At 45.5% G+C, this 17,067-nt stretch overlaps 1 protein-coding gene across 4 annotated transcripts in view; it reads left to right on the top strand.

Moving 5' to 3' along the window:
* Positions 1-10,627, top strand: part of FOXO3 (forkhead box O3) — a 119,675-nt gene extending 109,048 nt beyond the window's left edge. The window contains exons 4-6 of one of the 4 annotated variants that reach the window (XR_013966987.1): positions 8,950-9,350; positions 9,835-9,879; positions 10,076-10,627. The gene's annotated coding sequence lies outside the window, so the exon portion shown is untranslated. Of the gene's footprint in view, positions 1-8,949; positions 9,351-9,834; positions 9,880-10,075 lie in introns of those variants that run through there. The other 3 variants (XR_013966988.1, XR_013966989.1, XM_080806090.1) reach the window with 3 other exon arrangements.
* Positions 10,628-17,067: the final 6,440 nt, after the last annotated feature.

Genomic DNA, 17,067 nt, shown 5'->3' with positions numbered 1-17,067 from the left:
TGAGGTCACCACCTCAGACCTCCCTTCTCCCAAATTAAGCACCCCAGCTTCCCAAGATTTGTTCTATAATGACTTTTTTGGTTAAGCTTCTTTCTTTCCTTCCTTTAAAAAAAAAAAAAAAAAAAAAAAAACTAGTAGTCATGGTATTCTCCAGACTCCCTCCCTGGCTTAACAGGAAGGTCATGTGACCCTAAATTAGAGCCCCTTAGTTGTGGAGTTAATGGAGCAGCTCTGTCCAGTTGACCATCTTGCTAGAGAGCTGTGGAGAGGCGCTTCTCTGGAGGGCTGGGTGTTTCACACACGTCATTCATCTTAGACCATGTGTAAAATCCTTTGACCTATGGGTCTATCTGGAAAAGAAAAAAAATAACCGTCCCTTTTTATGAGAGGCAGCTACTGGGGTGTGAAGGGCACTGTCTTCTCTCATAAAGCTTGGTGCACGTCCTTTCAGATTGGCAGCAGAGATGTCTGTGACCCGGTGTGGTGGTTGTAAGGCCGAGCTTCTGGGTCTGATGTGTGTCTCCCCAGAGTGTAGGCAGCCTCAGCCTCGCTGTCATTCTGAGGTCAAAATATGCCTAAGTTCACAAGCTCTTTCATTCCTCTTCATCTTTTGGCATTTGGAGACCCCATTAGGGAGCAGCCCCATACTTAGTTTTAAACTACTTTGCAATAAAGATTGGAAAACATCAACCAGAAAAGGCCCAGCTGGAGAGCAGAGGGGTAGTTCTCTCCCTGCTTCTGCCACATCACCAGTGACTCTCTCGCAATAGTAGGTTTGTCATCTGCCAGATGAGGATAGAATCATAGTTTCAGAAGTGCATAGTAGATGTAATTGTAAACCCGAAACCTAACATTCAGTCTGTGAAGTGGCCCTAGTAAGAGGTTCATGGTGATACAGAACTATACAGAAACTAGGGGATACAGGTGTGGAAACGGCAGATCTGGTGTTGGAGCCCGTTTAGGTTTTATTGAGGCTGCTGTCCAAAAGGACCATGTTTCTGATTCCTGTTGAACGGATATCTGAATGCTGTGATTCTGTTACGTATTCGTGTTGGGGAATAGGATTAATTCTAACCGAATATAGGCAATGTAGGCTATTTGTGTCATGTTTTTTCCCCCTAAGGTAGCTACTTCTCTGTTAGGCAGTGTAACGTATGATGAACACGAATCCGTGCGTATTGCATGGAGAACACACTCTGTTACTTGCACTTGGGGCTCTAGTCTAGTTTGTGGTCACAATATGTTCGTCTCGAGAATTATGCATCTGCAGGATCTTTATTCTTACCTCAAAAAAAGCCTGAAGTCTGAACTGTCATTCATTGAGAGAATGGCTGTCTGGATCTTTTTAGTGTTGACAACAGTAAAGGAAAATTTACACAGCTGTGAAAAAGGCATTTTCTATGCAGAGGCTGGTTACACTCCATACATATATTCTTTTCCCTAGAAAGCACTGGTATCAGTGCTGCTCTCTGGGGCACAGGGACAGAGCCTTGAGTGACTCTCACTTTAAGCAGTTGCATTTATAGATGGCTTTCTAGAAGGTCTCTTTGGCCATAGAGCTGACGTGGAGCATGAATAAATGGGGTGAAAATCACCTGAATTACTCCTGGAAATCCTTGTAAATTCTAAGCTCCCATTAGATGCTTCTTTTCCCAGGGTTCCTAATGCTCACTCTTCAACATCTCCTAAGTAACATTTTCTTAAGTACAGTCTACCCCCAGGTGCCACCTGTGCTTCTCACGGCTTCCCTTTCTTCATAGAGACTGGAGAAAGGGCTTGTCGGGACCTGCCTCTGTGCTATTGCTGGAGAGAAGGGCCAGGGTTCTGCCTTGTTCCTGGGGCAGGTAGAGAGTTGTTTGCAGACTTCTCTTCCCGAGTTGGAGAATCATGTTTTAACGCTGGATTTTTCATTCCAAGGTGGAGATTCCCCACCTCGTAAGAGACATCATCCACTTCACCTTGGTTTTGTGAATGTGTTCGTTTGATGTAAGAACATCGCTTTCCCCCATCTTCCAAATTGTTTTGAAGTTTAAAGTTCCAAAAACTAAAATGAATTTGAGTTTTGTTTTGAAAATTAGTGTGACACTTCTGAGAGTTGGAGGTCCCATAAGTCATTGTTTCTCAGAGTGTTCCACAGAATACTGGACCCTCAAGACATTCATGGATATTAAGTAGAAAATGCATTCTGTGGTCAAATAAGTTTGAGGAATATGATGTTTAAGTGAATTAGAGTTGTTGTCAGATGGGCTACAAAGAGCCTTGAAAGTTCATATACGTTATGAACCTTCTAGGATAGGATTGCAGTGTTTCCTAAATTTATTTGATATCTTGAGCCAAATCCTTTTTCTTCAAGAAGCCATAGGACCCATGTTCTAAGGAAACCCCTAAAGACATGAGCTAGCCACCCAGTTTCGCTCACTGTCCCTGGGGTTCTGCTGTGGTGGGAACCATGGATTTAAAAAACCTCCCTACAACCCACTCCAAGTTAAGTGTCACCTGTGTGGTACAGCAGAGGAGCTGTGGGATTTGTAGCAGAAGGCTGCCATCTGCATGGCTATGTGTCAGAGTGAAGTCACTCATCTCCTTCAGTCTCCGTTCACTCATCTATGAAATGGGGTTAAAATGGAGACCTACCCCACAGAGCTCTTATATGGCCTAAGGTCCTTTGGCAGCTTTTAAAAAAGTCACTTAATGTTTGTTGTTACTGACAGTGGTTCCAGAGGTTGATACCAATAAGGGAGGCAGCCAGGCCAGACGTAACACTGTTGGCAGAAAGAGCAAGTACTTTCCTAAACTAGAATGCGTTTGGCTTCTTTTTATGAAAAAGGTATGGTGGTTGCCTGTTTGTGAAGCTTTGGACACCCCCTAGAAGTCCTGGCTACCAATTTGGAGGTACCCCTGCGAGAAACTGTTTCACTCACAGGGAACTTCCGACCTAGATGGAATGAGGTTTGTGCGTGGTACCCAGAGTGTTCCCTTAGCATCTTCAGAGGATTGCCTGAGAAGTCCCAGACGCCTGGCTTCGGGTTTCCTTGGGGGTGTCTGTCAGCATCCAGTTGGCCGGTAGGTAGCACTCTGTGGAGGGAACAGAGGAGGGAGCAGCCTCCCCACGCCCCTTCTCTGCTCCCTTTCGGTATAGCCCCTCCCTGCTGGTAGGGAGCCTGGAAATCTGATCCTCCCGTTCCCACTGCCAGCCCGTCCCAAGCCACAGAGAAATAAAGAACTGTTCCAGCCCTCCTAGGGCTCTCTTGAGAGCCGGAAGTTGCCACATAATAAATAGCTTGATGCTGGCAGTGGTCTGGCCGTGGACACCCCCACCCCCCGGGGCTGGAGGTTTACCCCCTTACTGGCTAGTGTGACACAGTTTGGGATTCAGAAAATGTGGTCACTCTGCCCTTAAGATCTCTCCAACTCTAAGTTCAGTGAAAACCCAGAGAAAATGGGCTGTTCTTCTCCGGGAGCTTTCCTCCCAAAGAAGCAGGACCAGGCTTAGAATGGGAACGCACCCCTCTCCTCGAGGAACTGCTGCGCGCTTGGGTGCGGGTCTTGTGCTTTGCTTCTCTTCCCCAGTAATAGATGTGGGCTGTACTCTGTAATTCTAGATTTCCTGTTTTTTTTAATGACCTCTTTTTGGGTAAAATATATGATATTCATTTATTAAACGATGAGAATTACTTAGTCATGGAAGCCTCGGAAGGTAATTCCAGTGTTTCCAGAGGATAAAACGTTAATTGCCAGTCTTGGCTTGATTGAAGGTTTGCATATCAGGATGTCTTCTCTCTCCCTCCTCCCCTCCCCCTCCTTCCTCTGTCTCTTTCTCTCTGATGAAAGAAGTCTGGATCATAAGATTTTCTTTCTTTTCTTTTTTCTTTTTAAGTATTCATGTCTGTGTGGAGTGTTTGACTCCTTAAAGAAATGTAATGGCCAAAAAGAGAAGGCCGTAGATTCTGAGGTTGAAATTTTAAATTAAATTTCAGTGGGTCTCCCTGTATACATTGCCACTGTAATTAATTGGAACGTCCATTGGTCGTTTGTATGTTGAGAAATGATCAGAAAGCAATACAGCCCAACATGTGTACAGATGTGGTAGAGGAGTCCCTTATGCCTGCTGCCTGAATGCCTCAAGCCAAAGCACTCCCTGTCCAGCCCCATTCGCTTCAGGTCGCCTGCCGGCCGGCGTACCAGTAGAAGTGAACTCCAGGCTGAGCAGGGACACGAGGGCTTCCCACAGTCATACCAAGTTTGGATTTACCTCACTCCCCGAGTCTACACTGCTGGCCAGACTGCTGACCTCCGGGCAGTCCTTTGTCTGTCTGCCAATCTTGGAGCCACCCCTGAGACCCTCCTTTCAGTTCCCTTCTTGGTTTCCTTCTTCTGTTGCACTGGTCTAATGGTTGCTTCTTGGCCACCACCTGTGTCACCTGCATGTCCTCGTCCTACCTTACAGGGGGATGAGTGGTTTGGTCTATTTGTGGAACTAAAACAGCTGGTTTTGTGTTTTCAATTTCAGAATCGCTTTTGGAAAAATTAGATGGTCTTCAAAACCCTGTATATCTAAAGCAGGCAAAGACTTTGGGGCCCCCTCTCTTCTGTTGCTGGTTGTGGAGCCCTTCGCTGGGCTGACACACTGGACCTGTACTTGGAGCTCCACGTCCCAGGGATGCAGTGTGTCCCCAGCCCGAGGCGGTGGCTGCACACTCCCAGTCACCCTGCCCCAGCCGGTCAATGCAGTGAGGAGTCACACGGCAAACATAAAACATGTGACATTTGGGTCACGGTTTATGGCTCTACGCATTTCTTCCTGTACTATGGTTCCCTCTTGGTTTTGTAAGTGGTGAATCACTCAAGCGGTGATAGCAATCTGAGAGAAGAGCAGGACTGTTGATTTTGGTCTTTGAAATAAAGGATGCGTATGGTAGGATACACAGAAAAGATGAGAGAAGGTAAATATTAAATACTTACTGTTTTAAATTTTTTAATTAATTTTTTAAAGTTGTATTAATGGAGGGACACCTGGGTGACTCGGTTGGTTGAGCACCTGACTGTTGATTTGGGCTCAGGTCATGATCTCAGGGTTGTGAGATCGACTGTTGATTTGGGCTCAGGTCATGATCTCAGGGTTGTGAGGTCGAGATTGTCAGGCTCTGCGCTCAGCAGGGAGTCCGTTTGAGGTTCCTCTCCTCCTCCCTCTGCCCCTGCCCAACTCCCAAAAGCACACATGTGCCTGCATTCTCTCTCTCTCTCAAATAAAGCTTAAAAAAAAAAAAAAAAGAAGGCATCTGTGCCTATGGGCTGCATTTCCTAGAAACTTGACTTTCCTTTACTGAGGCTCCTCAAACTGAATACAAATTTGGCTTCTCGCCTGGCCGAAACCTCCCTACCTATTCTGCTTCCCTTATTAACTATTAAGTTGCTAAAGTGGCAGGTTGACAACATTCTTCAAAATGTGCTTTTATAGAGCTGCACCACCTCATTCACCTTCTCTGGTAGTCCTGGAGGATGGCACTGTTTGGCCAGCATTGCAGGCAGAGGGCTGGATTGTCATCTGACAGGCTTCTGCTGTCACAGTGACCACCAGGCTGGCCCTCCGCTGCTTCCATAAGTCTTTGTCTCCCATTCCAACCTGGGAGATGCTGAAAAATTACCAAATTAAGCGAAGTGTTGGCACCCGTTAGGAGATTTTTTCAGCTGCTTCGTGTTTTGGCTTTGAAGATGGACACCCAGGGAACTGCTGCCATTTTGGTACTCCAAAATTAGACGTGATTCCCCAACCCGAGACCCACAGAAATGCTGTTTTTCCTGGGGTGACACCAGCTCCAGAAGCTTGGGTGGATGGTGGCAGATGGTTGTGGCTCATGATGGATTGGGTGTCCCGGAGATCCCCCTGGGGGCAAAGCAGAGCTGGTGGCAGGCAGGCATTTCTTTGCTCTATCCTCAGGGGTGGAAACTTCCCTAGTCTGAAGCCCACACCTGTTCTCTGAACTCCACATGAGTCTTCCCTGTCAGATTGAGTGAACATTGATTCATTTCCTTTTCTGTCCTAAATGTTCTGTATTTAGTCCCCAGCTTGTCCTGGGGTTGGCAGGTTTGGCCTAAATTATCTTTATGTTTAAAGAGTAGGGAAAGCGGTGTTTCACTTTAATTTTGTGTTTCAGGCAGACCTCCTCCAGACATCTTTCGTTTTAGCTTAGGAAAGCAGTGGCTACCTTCATGGATTTGTGGATGTGAGGGTTTCGTGCTACCGGCTTGTTTTCCTTCTGTGTCATATTTGGTGTCAGGGTCCTGTTCCTTTCCTCTGTACCAAAAAGATAAAAACACTGCTGAGAAATCCATATTTGTCACAGTGGAGTTAAGTTGTAGGAGGACAGAGTAGGAACTTTAATGTTTTATTCCCAGATTTAAGTTGATTGGGGTTGTTATATTTTGTGTAGAGTTTTTTGGAGGCGTTGCCCTTTCTTAGCATGTCATGTGATTTAGTGGTGATAATTAGGCAGAAACTTGTCTTTCCTACAGATGCCAAGATTATAGAGGGACTTACTCTCACCAGAGACCAGATGACAGCATCCATAGATATTTTTAGAATGGGTCTCATCATTTGGCATCCCCATTTCATTTTCCTTGCATCAGCAGTCTGATTTCAGACATATTTATTGGGCATGAGTGGGGAAGAGAGGAGATCTTCTTCCCATCAATGAAAGTCACAGGTGGGACAGGACAACATTTTCTGTTTTTTTTTTTTTTTTTAAGGACATTTTCATATTTATTATTCATTGGCCTATTGTCTAGTGACTGCAAAGTGATAGCTATAATTCCCTTCAGCTATATGCTTCCTTTTCCTTCCAGAAGTTTTGCTTAATATGATGTGTTTTTAAACTTAGAATCATCATTAGCATACTTAAACTTCTGTTCACGTAATCATCTTACTTTAAACAATGTTAAAAATGCTGGAGCTCCATTGAAACCCACCACACCTGTACCCAACCTAAGTATCATTAAATTCCCAGCTCAGTAGCTGGTGTCATCCTTTAAAGTGGTCTTTCTATTCTCTGTCATTGGTGGAGTCAGATACACATGTGCAAATGGTGAGTCACCAAAGTGGCTAAAAATCTAAGGCCGATAAGGAGCTGTGTTCTTTGGGACTGTTTTTAATCATAAGGTCTTCCTAGTGAATGGTGATTCTGGTGTATCTTTTAGAAGAATGCTTGTATTTCTCTTCAACATTTATCTGATTTCTTTTTTTTTCACAATATTTTATGATCTGTTTGCTTTGTCATAGAAAAAACAGGTCACCTTTCTGTCCTGTGGAGTCGGATTTCCTTATTGCATTTGTCCTTGTGAGAGATGCCCCGGAACCTGGGCCTCTCCTTTCCTGGCTCCCCTCTAAGCACACGAGGTTTCCCTTGCAGGCTGAGAGGCATGGCCTGGGAGACCCCCGGGGAATGCCACAGACACAGGGGGCCCCAAGCTCATTCGCAGAAATGGAAGGAGTCCTGATCAGTGCGTCTGCTTTTTAATGATGATGTTCCCTGAAGATTCTGGGCCTTTTGATGAGGGAATGTGTTTGGTCTAAGGATTGTTGTTGGTTGTTGCTCTAGACTGCCCAGTGTGGGCCTCCTGCCCCTGGTTTTCAGAGCCCATGCCCTGTTCTGCTTAGAATGATGCCATGTTGGGGGTTATAGGTGCCCCGTGCCGCCTTTCCCCCTGTGCGGACCCAGCTCCAGCATTAGAACAGGCTGCGTGCTCTGCCTCTGTACTTGGGGAATGAAATGTGTCACCTTCCCAGTATGCACTGGTTTCCATGGCTGAATAATTAATACCAGAGGGAACCAGGATGGGGTCTGAATTAGGTAATGCTTTACAGCGTCTCTCTTAGCACCTGAGGACCACAGTCCCTGATGACTAATTGCATAGTGATGTTAGGTTGTGGTTTATTAAGTGTTATTGTGAAGGGAAAAACTGAATACCCTTCCAAAGGACCATGTCTGTACCCTTATCCATTCACTCCTCAGGGGTCCTAGCTAGAATAGCTAGAATAGCACTAGCTGGCTTTAGGAGGCTAGTTCTTTATGGATGCTTTGATCTGGTTTCCATTTTAGCTTTTTTTTTTTTTTTTTAAAGTAATCTCTAGGCCCAATGTGGGGCTTGAACTCACAGCCCCGAGATCAAGGGTCACATGCTCTGCTGACTGAGCCAACTAGGCACCTGTTTTAGCTTTTTGTTTCCTTTCTTTCTTAGGTTTTGTGGGGTTTTTTTGTTTTAAGATTTTATTTATTTGTCAGAGAGAGAGCATGTACACGAGCAGGGGGAGCAGCAGGCAGAGGGACCAGCAGGCTCCCCACTGAGCAAGGAGCCCGATACGGGACTCTGTCCCAGGACCCCGAGATCATGAGACGCTTAACCAACTGAGCCACACTGGTGTCCCTGTTTTAGCTTTTTCTTGCTCTGAAATCAACAAGTCCAGGATAATATTGTCTAATACTTTTACAAAGCAAAAAAATCCATCAGCCAGGGAAAATAAATACTGGATAGGTGGGGGAAAGAGGGCCTTTCTTTTCCCTTCTTTCTTGTTACTGCCTCTGATAAAACCCCCTAAGAGCTTCAGTTTGGAGCTGTAGTGAGGGTATTTGTGACCATGGGTATGTAACATTACCAATACTAAGCCCAGCTATCTTTCTGAATATTGGTAGTGAAAGGTGAGATTGCCAGCCAGCCCAGCCACAGAAGAGATTGAAGTCCTAAGTACATTTGTGAAAATCCCAAATGAACCTGTGATAATATCTGGTCTAAAAAGTGGGAAGCAGATGTGTGTAACGTGTATGTGAGCTTACTGGGGAACACTTCATGACTTGCTTACCTTCTCTGATGAGAAGGTGGTGAGTTCAGCTTGTTTCCCTCCTACTTCTCTATCCATTTCTTGGCCTAAAGCCATTTTTTTCCCTACCTTGACAGCTGACACTGTCTCCATAAACAAAAGGTCTTCTGTCTTGAGGTCTGTTGTGTTGATCCCTTTAGCTACATCTCTGTGAGTATACTTTTTTTAGTCCTTTAACTTGCCTGGGCTCAGAAGTCTCATGAAGTCTGCTAAGACATGTAAGTTCAGAGGGTCTGAGAGGACCTCTTGTGCCTCCCATTGAAGACTGTTGATGGCAAAAATAATAATAAATTGTTAACTGTTAAAGGGATGTTTTGTGTGGGAGGGGTTTTGGGCCATATGTGTGTGTTACATATTTTTTTTTTCTCTGCAGACTTTTAATATAAAAAAAAGTTCCTGCACAGTCCACTTAGAGATTGCTTATTCCTTTAATAAGCAAGGGGAGTCAAAGTGATCTCCAACCAGTGGTGCAGACTGAGTAAGCCTTTGTGGGAAGTGGCCATTTCAGCTCCCCTGGTACTCATGGTAAACAAGGTCGGTTAGTCCATGTAGCCAGTGGGAGAGAACCAGAAAAGCATAGCTGGTCTGCTTAGGGTGACCAACTTTTCTGGTTGTAGCTTGAAAATCCTAGAGCAAAATCCCATCTGCACCCTGGACACCTAACTTAAAAGGACCGACTAACGGGGCTTCTGAGTGACTCAGTCCATTAAGCATCTCACTCTTGGTTTTGGCTCAGGTCATGATCTCAGGGTCCTGAGATCAAGGCCCGCATTGGGCTCTGCACTCAGCATGAAGTCTGCTGCTTTTCTTCTCCCTCTCCCCAATCACATACTCGTGTGGGCTCTCTCAAATAAATACATAAATAAATCTTAGAGATGAAAAAAAAGAAAGGGCCCACTAAAACACCCCTAACTTGCCTTTCTTTGTTAACCTCCCAAAATGAATGACCTCATTTCCTCTAGGCTTTTTCAACTTGAGAGCATCATATAATCAAGCAGAAAAATAAGGTAAGTAGTCTCCATGCTTTGTCCTTAGGTTTTCAGACCTTTGAAGCTAGTGTAGCAGAACAGCTCTAGTGTGAGTACCCTTAGTTTGGAGGTGAGGTGAGGAGACAGGAGGCTGGTGAAGCGTGAGCCAGAGGGGCCTGCAGTTGCTGTTTGAATGTCCTTAATCATCTCTGGTTTTCCTTTTCTCCTCCTGCAGACCCTCAAACTGACACAAGACCTACAGAGAAACCCTTTGCCAAATCTGCTCTCAGCAAGTGGACAGTGATACCGTTTACAGCTTAACACCTTTGTGAATCCCGCACCATTTTCCTAACCCAGCAGAGACTGTTAATGGCCCCTTACCCCGGGTGAAGCACTTACCCTTGGAACAGAACTCTCTATATAAAGTATGCAAAATCTTCCTTGTACAGGGTCATGAGCCACCTGCCAGCGAAGGACGGCACCCTGTCAGCACCACCCACCCTCGTTCAGAGCACACCGTGAGCTCCTGTTGGCGACTCTGTGGTGTATTCATATCACGATGGTTTATGGGATGTTTTAAGTGTCATTTTTGTGTTTGTTTTCCTTTGACTTTCTGAGTTTTTCACATGCATTAACTTGCAGTATTTTTATGTTAAAATGTTAATCATCCTTCCCCTGGCAAATTTAAAAACAGAAGGAAAATGTTGTACCAGTTACTAGTCTAGCTTTGGGCATCACAAGCCTTTGAACTCTTGAAACTCCATAAACTAACAAATTACATAAACCAGAGGAGGATTTTCTTTCTTCTTTTGTTCGGTAGAAAACTATCCTTTTCTAAAAACTGAACAATGGCACAACTGTTTGCCGTGCGCACCAGTCCAGGACTGATCCCTGCATAGGCCTAACGAATGGAGTGCTGCATGCGACCCAGTGTGTTTTCGTTCTGAGTCGGGGCTGGGGTTGGGGGGACCCCCAGCCCCTGGTCTGCAGTTCCAGAGCAGTCGGGCCTCTGGTCTCCTGGCATTATCCTCAGCTAATGCAGTGAACAATGATGGTATGCTGGTTAGAAATTAGGGTCTTCTCAAGAAATAAGTCAGCTCAGCTGCCCACTCATTGCCAAATGCCACTAAGGGATTTAGTTTTAAGGAGAAAGGGGAAAAAAAAGTCCTGTTTTGCTTTGCAGAAGAAATGAACTTGCAGGTGAGCATTAAGCCTACAGTGGGAAATGTGTGAAAAGTACAAAGCAGAGTCACTATTTTCCTAAAATACCCTTGATTATTTTCAGCCTTGCTGTGTATAATCGGACCTACTAGACATGTATGAGTGAGAGGCAATAGCATACAAACTGATTTTTATATATGCACACACACACAATCTAATATATATATATATATATATATATATATATATAAAAGCTTAGATTGTAATTGTACAAGTGACACGATGGAAGTACAAGATAGGGCAGTTATGACTTTTCCCCTCGCCATCTTTCTGCTTCTATGGATTTCATTTTGTTTGGTTTTCAAAAAGTTAATGGTGCTGTATAGGTGCTTTCTGTTTAGCCAGGAAAGTGTGATTATATCATTACCCTCTTCGATAGACAGAATAGTTGGGAACACCTTGGGTACACACAAAAAACTGGTGTAATGAAGCTCTGACGAACGCAGCGTATGCATACTTCTCCAAAGTGATAGATGAAGACTCTTTTCTTTGCATAAAAAGCATTAGGTATATAAATGTATAAATAAATTTTATCATGTACAGTACAAAAATGGAACATTCTGCATGGACGTTAGGAACACAGGCTAGTAGTTCAGCACAGACTTCCCTGCATGAGTTTCGCTGACGCTCGCACCGTGCAGTGGGCACTGACTCCCTCCCACCAACATAGACATGCCACCCGACCCCTGCAACTACCACCGGCCGCCAGGGGCCCCCTTGTGCACCTTTGCTTCCTAATTCCTCTGGGGGTGATACTGGTGGTGAGAACAGCTCCTAGCATAACGGAAGTTCCATTTGGTATTGTCACACGTCTCCCCCGCCTCGCTTGGGTTCTCATGTTTGAGTGATGGCCCTGTTGATTTCACCCTGCCTTTTACTGAATCTGTAAATTGTCGTGCGGTTGTGGTTACAGTAGGCCTGTAGCATATTGCCTTTTCTAAATTGCTACACGTTTTTAATCTTCATTTTAAAAGTATGTATAATTTTTAAAGGTGTGTATTCTCTTCATGTGGTCCGCTTGTCAGTGAGACAGACTTTGGCTTACCTTATCCCTTTATAATGACGCTAGCCACTTCCTTGATTCTTTGGTAGTCCGCTGTACACAGGAACTGTCCAGTGTCATCAGAGAAGACTACTTCTCTGGGTTTGTAGCTGATGCTGCCCTGACGGGGATGCCGCAGGGACACAACTACAGCCACTGCGGGGAGGGAGATGGGGAGGGAGGGCAGCTAGGAGGAGAGTCCCCAGTGCTTACAGCGTGAGGGCCCTGAGAATTTCTCTCCTGAATGGAAAGAAACAGCAAACTAACAAAACAGCTAGTCTGCCTTTTCAGTTTTATAGACCCCGGGAGCTACTTTGGGAGTTAAAAAAAACAACTCCCAAATAGGTTTCAACCTATGTTGACTTCCTTTCAGACATGGGGCATCTCATTTATTCTCTTTTTCTCAGCGTTTGTTAGATTTCAGGCAGAATGTCTTATAAAATGTCCTAGAACCAGATTATAATTTAATCTGAAACAGCTGAGGGAGGGACAGAGGAGGTCTGGGAGCAGGGCAGCCGCAGAGCACATCAGGAAAATGGAGGGGGAGGGGTGCTTTGCATTTGTTGGGTTTTTTTGGTTTTTAACAATGTGGATAGTATCTACGTGTAGAGCATTGTGGAGAGCTGAGATCAGGGCAAAGCCGAGTGCCAGCATCAGTTTCGAGAGGGACTTGGAACAGTCAGGCCCATCCAGGATCACGGCAGCGTCCCTCTCAGCCTCCGCCACTGCCAGCTGGCTTCCCCCCCCCCCCCCCCCCCCCCCGCCTACCCCCAGGCCAGGCTCCCCTGGAGCCACCAGGAGGTGGTCACACAGGGCAGCGGGGCAGCCTGAGACCTCCGTCTCTTACACCGAGACTCTGCTTTCAGCAAGGGCCAGCCCTCGGCCACCACGTGAAGTTCTGAGTGTCATGCGTCCCTCACCGTAAGTTTTCTGATCTGGAGCGCCCGGTGGAATACTTGGCCTCCGGGGGCCTGGCGGCTGTAATGTTTGCATCCTGCTGAGAACTATTCCAGGTTATCTTCAGCCTCTAAATAAGCTGCTCTAGGGAGCCTTCCACTTTTTGACGGGAAATTAAAAAGAAGAGTAACTAATGTTGAAAACATGACATGCACTCTGGGGTTCTGTTGTTCTCTCTTCAGGCTCCAGCACCAGATACCTTGTACCAAAGTTAGAAAAGAGCTTTATAAGCCTTCCCTCTCCTGGTGTGAGAGCTGCCTGCCAGGTTCAGTGCACCCGTTAACTGTGAATGAAGCTGAGCCCCGGCTCCCTCATTGCATCCCCTCGCAATAGGATGACTGCTGAAACAGATATTTTTAAAAATTTCCGAAGTTTGTCTTTCCTGTTAACAGGATTGTGCATACGTGTGATACAAGGTGGGCTCTGTGTGTGTGTGTGTGTGTGTGTGTGTGTGTGTGTGTGTGTGTTTGGTGTTGAGTTTGGGTGTTCTGTGTGTGGCATTCGACCACCCTGTGGGGAGGCCCTCATGACTCTCAGCTCAGGACAGCTCCGCCCAGTCTCAGGGCGACCTTTCAGGTGGCTTCCAGTCTTGCTGAAGATGGTAGGGACAGCCTTGGCCTACACCCAGTGGACCCTGCTTATGGAAGAAGGACCGTTGGAATCTCTTGGGGAGACCATCAGGGGTACAGCAGTCAGGCAGCCAGTCCTGTGTCGCGTGCTGATGCCGTGGGCTGCTAAATGGAAGTACGAATGTCACCCTTTCTCTCTGAAAGCAGAAGCAAAACCCTGATAGCTTGAACTCTAATTTCCTTTTTCTTGATGAATTTGGGGAACATTGTATGATTAGGCATACTGTTGTATTTTTTAGTTTAGCAGGTTTTTTGTAGAAACGCAATCACTGGCAAAGAGGTACGAAAAAGCCAGCCTCTCCTGAAGACTGGGGGTAGCAGGCACAATGAGGGGATAGCAAAGGCCTTGTGAAATCATGTCTGCATATGAGATCTTGACACAGATGCCCAAGTAACTGAAAAGAGTCTATTCTATTTGATCTGAATTGTCGGTGGGTAACATTTTATGCAGTTTGAATGAATGAAATATTTTCCTCTAGTTTTATTTGTGTGTATTTTTCTTTGATGAATGATTGGTTCTGAGGCCTCTGCCACACTCCAGAATTATGTGTGTGGCTGCTTTAAAAACCTGTGTGTCTGGTCACTTATTTCTCTAAAATTATCTCATTGCCTGGCAATCAGTCTTCTCTCGTATACTTGTCCTAGCACATTATGTACATGGGAAATGTAAACAGATGTGAAGGAGGACCAGAAAAATTAGTTAATATTAAAAAAAATACATTGTGCATTTTGGCTTCACATGTTTAACTTTTTTTAAGAAAAAAAGTTGCATGAATGGAAAAAAAAATCTGTATACAGTATCTGTAAAATTGTCTTACCTGTTCCAATTTCTTGCTCATACCCCACTCAGACTAGAATTAAATATGGTGCATGGCCGTATTCAGACACCCGAGAGACCAGCGGTTGATACTTTGGTTTGAAGCACCTCACCCTTTCTCTCCAAGCGAACACTATCATATTGCATTCTTACTGAGGATTTTGTCCAACCATATGTTGCCATGAATTAACTCTACCACCTCTCTTCTCAAGAATCAAAACCAGTTTGATTTGGGAACCTTCCCCTTTCCAAATGAAATAGAGACACAATACTTAACTTTTCTTGGTGTTTGTAGATAATTGCCTTGTGTATTCCATTTAAAACCGTAATCTAGTTTGTAAAAGAGATGGTGACGCATGTAAATAAAGCATCAGTGACACTCTGTCTCACTCCAAGAAGTCTTTTGTTCTCCCTTCCCCTTTCTTGAACTCCTGATGAGAAAGGCTACATTTCTGTCAAGGTCTTCCGGTGGAATGACTTCACAGGCTGGGAGAGGCACAAAGCTGAGAGGCTCTGTCCTGAGCCCTCTAAACGGAATGATCTAGCAAACTTTTCTCTCCAGCCAACTTGTGAGCTCTACAGCCAGACAGTTGAATAAAAGCAGGTTCGATCTATGGCCTTGTTCATGGTGGCTGATGGTCGCTTGGGTGTGCATGGAGGCATGCTGTCCAGGAGGGGCTTTTAGGTAGGGAGCCGGATTTAGACTCTGCCTTACTGAGTGTCAGAGATTTTGACCTATCAAAGCTTAGGCTCCAATAAGTTCCCCTCATGTCAGTGCTACGAGTGAGTATCGGTCACCAGAGAGCCCTCCTGCATATTGAAAATCAGGTTCAGTATTTCAGGCCTCCGCTGGCAACAGCATAAATAGTTGCTCCCTGTGAACATTGAGGGCCTCTCAGTAAAGTGAGGAGGAACCCCACCCTATGGTAAAACTACCCCTCATAGCTTGGGTGGTAGTCTTCATTGTAATAGACGTAAAAATTACTCCGCTTTGAGAAATTCCCGGGGATTAGGTTCAAAGTCCCAGGGAACACGATGGACTCCTTTCAGATCAAGTGAGTAAATACTTTAAAGTCTGCCCTTTGGGAAAAAAAAAATAATAATAAAGTTTGCCCTTCAGGATAAATTTTATATTGGTGGAGAGTCATGCTTTCCGAAGTGGCCTTTCCGTAGTTCTAATTACCTATGAAGGCAGAACCTCACCATCTTCTAACGCCAAAGCCAAGTGGGAGAAAGTATTTCACTTGGGATAGCTTCTCAGTTTTGACTTTGTTTCCCAAAAGATTAAAGATGGAAACCTAACACTAGTTATCATCAGAGTCTCAACAGAGAGTTCTCCCAAACCAAGTAGAAATTCAACCAAAAACTAATTAAAGTTAATGATCAACAATTAACTAAGTGAAGTGTGGCCGTGGGCCAGACTCTGTGATGAGCACCAGGAGAACTAGGCTGTGGGCCCTGCCCCCAGGAGTTTGTATTCCAGGTGTGTCTGCTCCACTTGGATGCATAAAGGGCTAACTCTTGCGGACTCCCTGCTCCAGCTTCTTCTTGAAAAGTGGAAGAATTTGGACTGATCTCTATAACACCTTAGGGATTCGATTTTGCAAATCCAATTCAGGGAATGAGGGCAAACCTTTAAGCTAGCAAATGCGACATGCATCAACCCGGTCACCCATTGCACTGCCAGAATGCAGGGCCCGAAGGCAGAGTTCACAGCCACTGTTTCCACCCCTTCCAGCACAGCCAGACCCCTGGGACGCGGTAAAGTAGGGAGATGGCTACGGGGAAAAGTAGGCAACAGGAGGGGGAAGCGTGTTGGAAGTGTGGAGGTAGGTGATGAAAGGAGCACTGGGAAGGGGACCCACCCTCGCTCTGCTTTTATCTCCATCTAAGAGAAGCAATGGTGCTGGGTCAAAGAACTAGACACCTTTGGAACTGGAGGAAGAGGAGACCCTCCCTGGGATTTTCCTCATTTGAATGTTACAAGAGGAAAGCCATCAGCAATATGTGAGACCTGAGAAAAGATTGTGTGCATGGTTCTGCCTAGTGTCTGTCATGTAAGTGGCTCGAAACTGCACGTTTGCCTGCCTTCTCTGAGGACCTTCTAGAAACACTACAAACTCAGGGAAGAAAAGTGTCAATGCCCTTCTTAGATTGATCGAGGACCTCCTCCAAGTCCTACCTTCATCCGTCTCAGCAGCACCCACTAAGTGCAGGCACAGTCTTCGTCCCAGACAGAGGGGCGTAAAGGGGCTGAAGTGAGACGTAGGGCTGCTGGCGTGAGTTCTCGCGTGGATGAATCCTACCAACGCTGCTCAGGGCATGACGGGACAGAGGAAGTAAAGCCTCGGGAGCCCAGAGGAAGGGGACGTTTGAGGGGAAAGGTAGAAATGGGTCGGGTTTTCTTGCTCAAGTGATGAATCGCAGGGACAGAGGCGGCAGGAAGATTGGAACATTTCTGGGAAACTGAGTCCTGGGCTTGTTTGGGGCTTAAAGAGCTCAAAGAAGATCGGTGAGAAGTCAGGCAAGAAAAGTGGGCTGCCAGAAAATTCCAGAACAGT

The sequence above is a fragment of the Martes martes genome (genome assembly GCF_963455335.1).
Source record: "Martes martes genome assembly, chromosome: 6".
Taxonomy (NCBI): Eukaryota; Metazoa; Chordata; class Mammalia; order Carnivora; family Mustelidae; genus Martes; species Martes martes.
The sequence above is the reverse complement of the archived record's forward strand: the minus strand, read 5'-3'. Positions and strand labels throughout refer to the sequence as shown.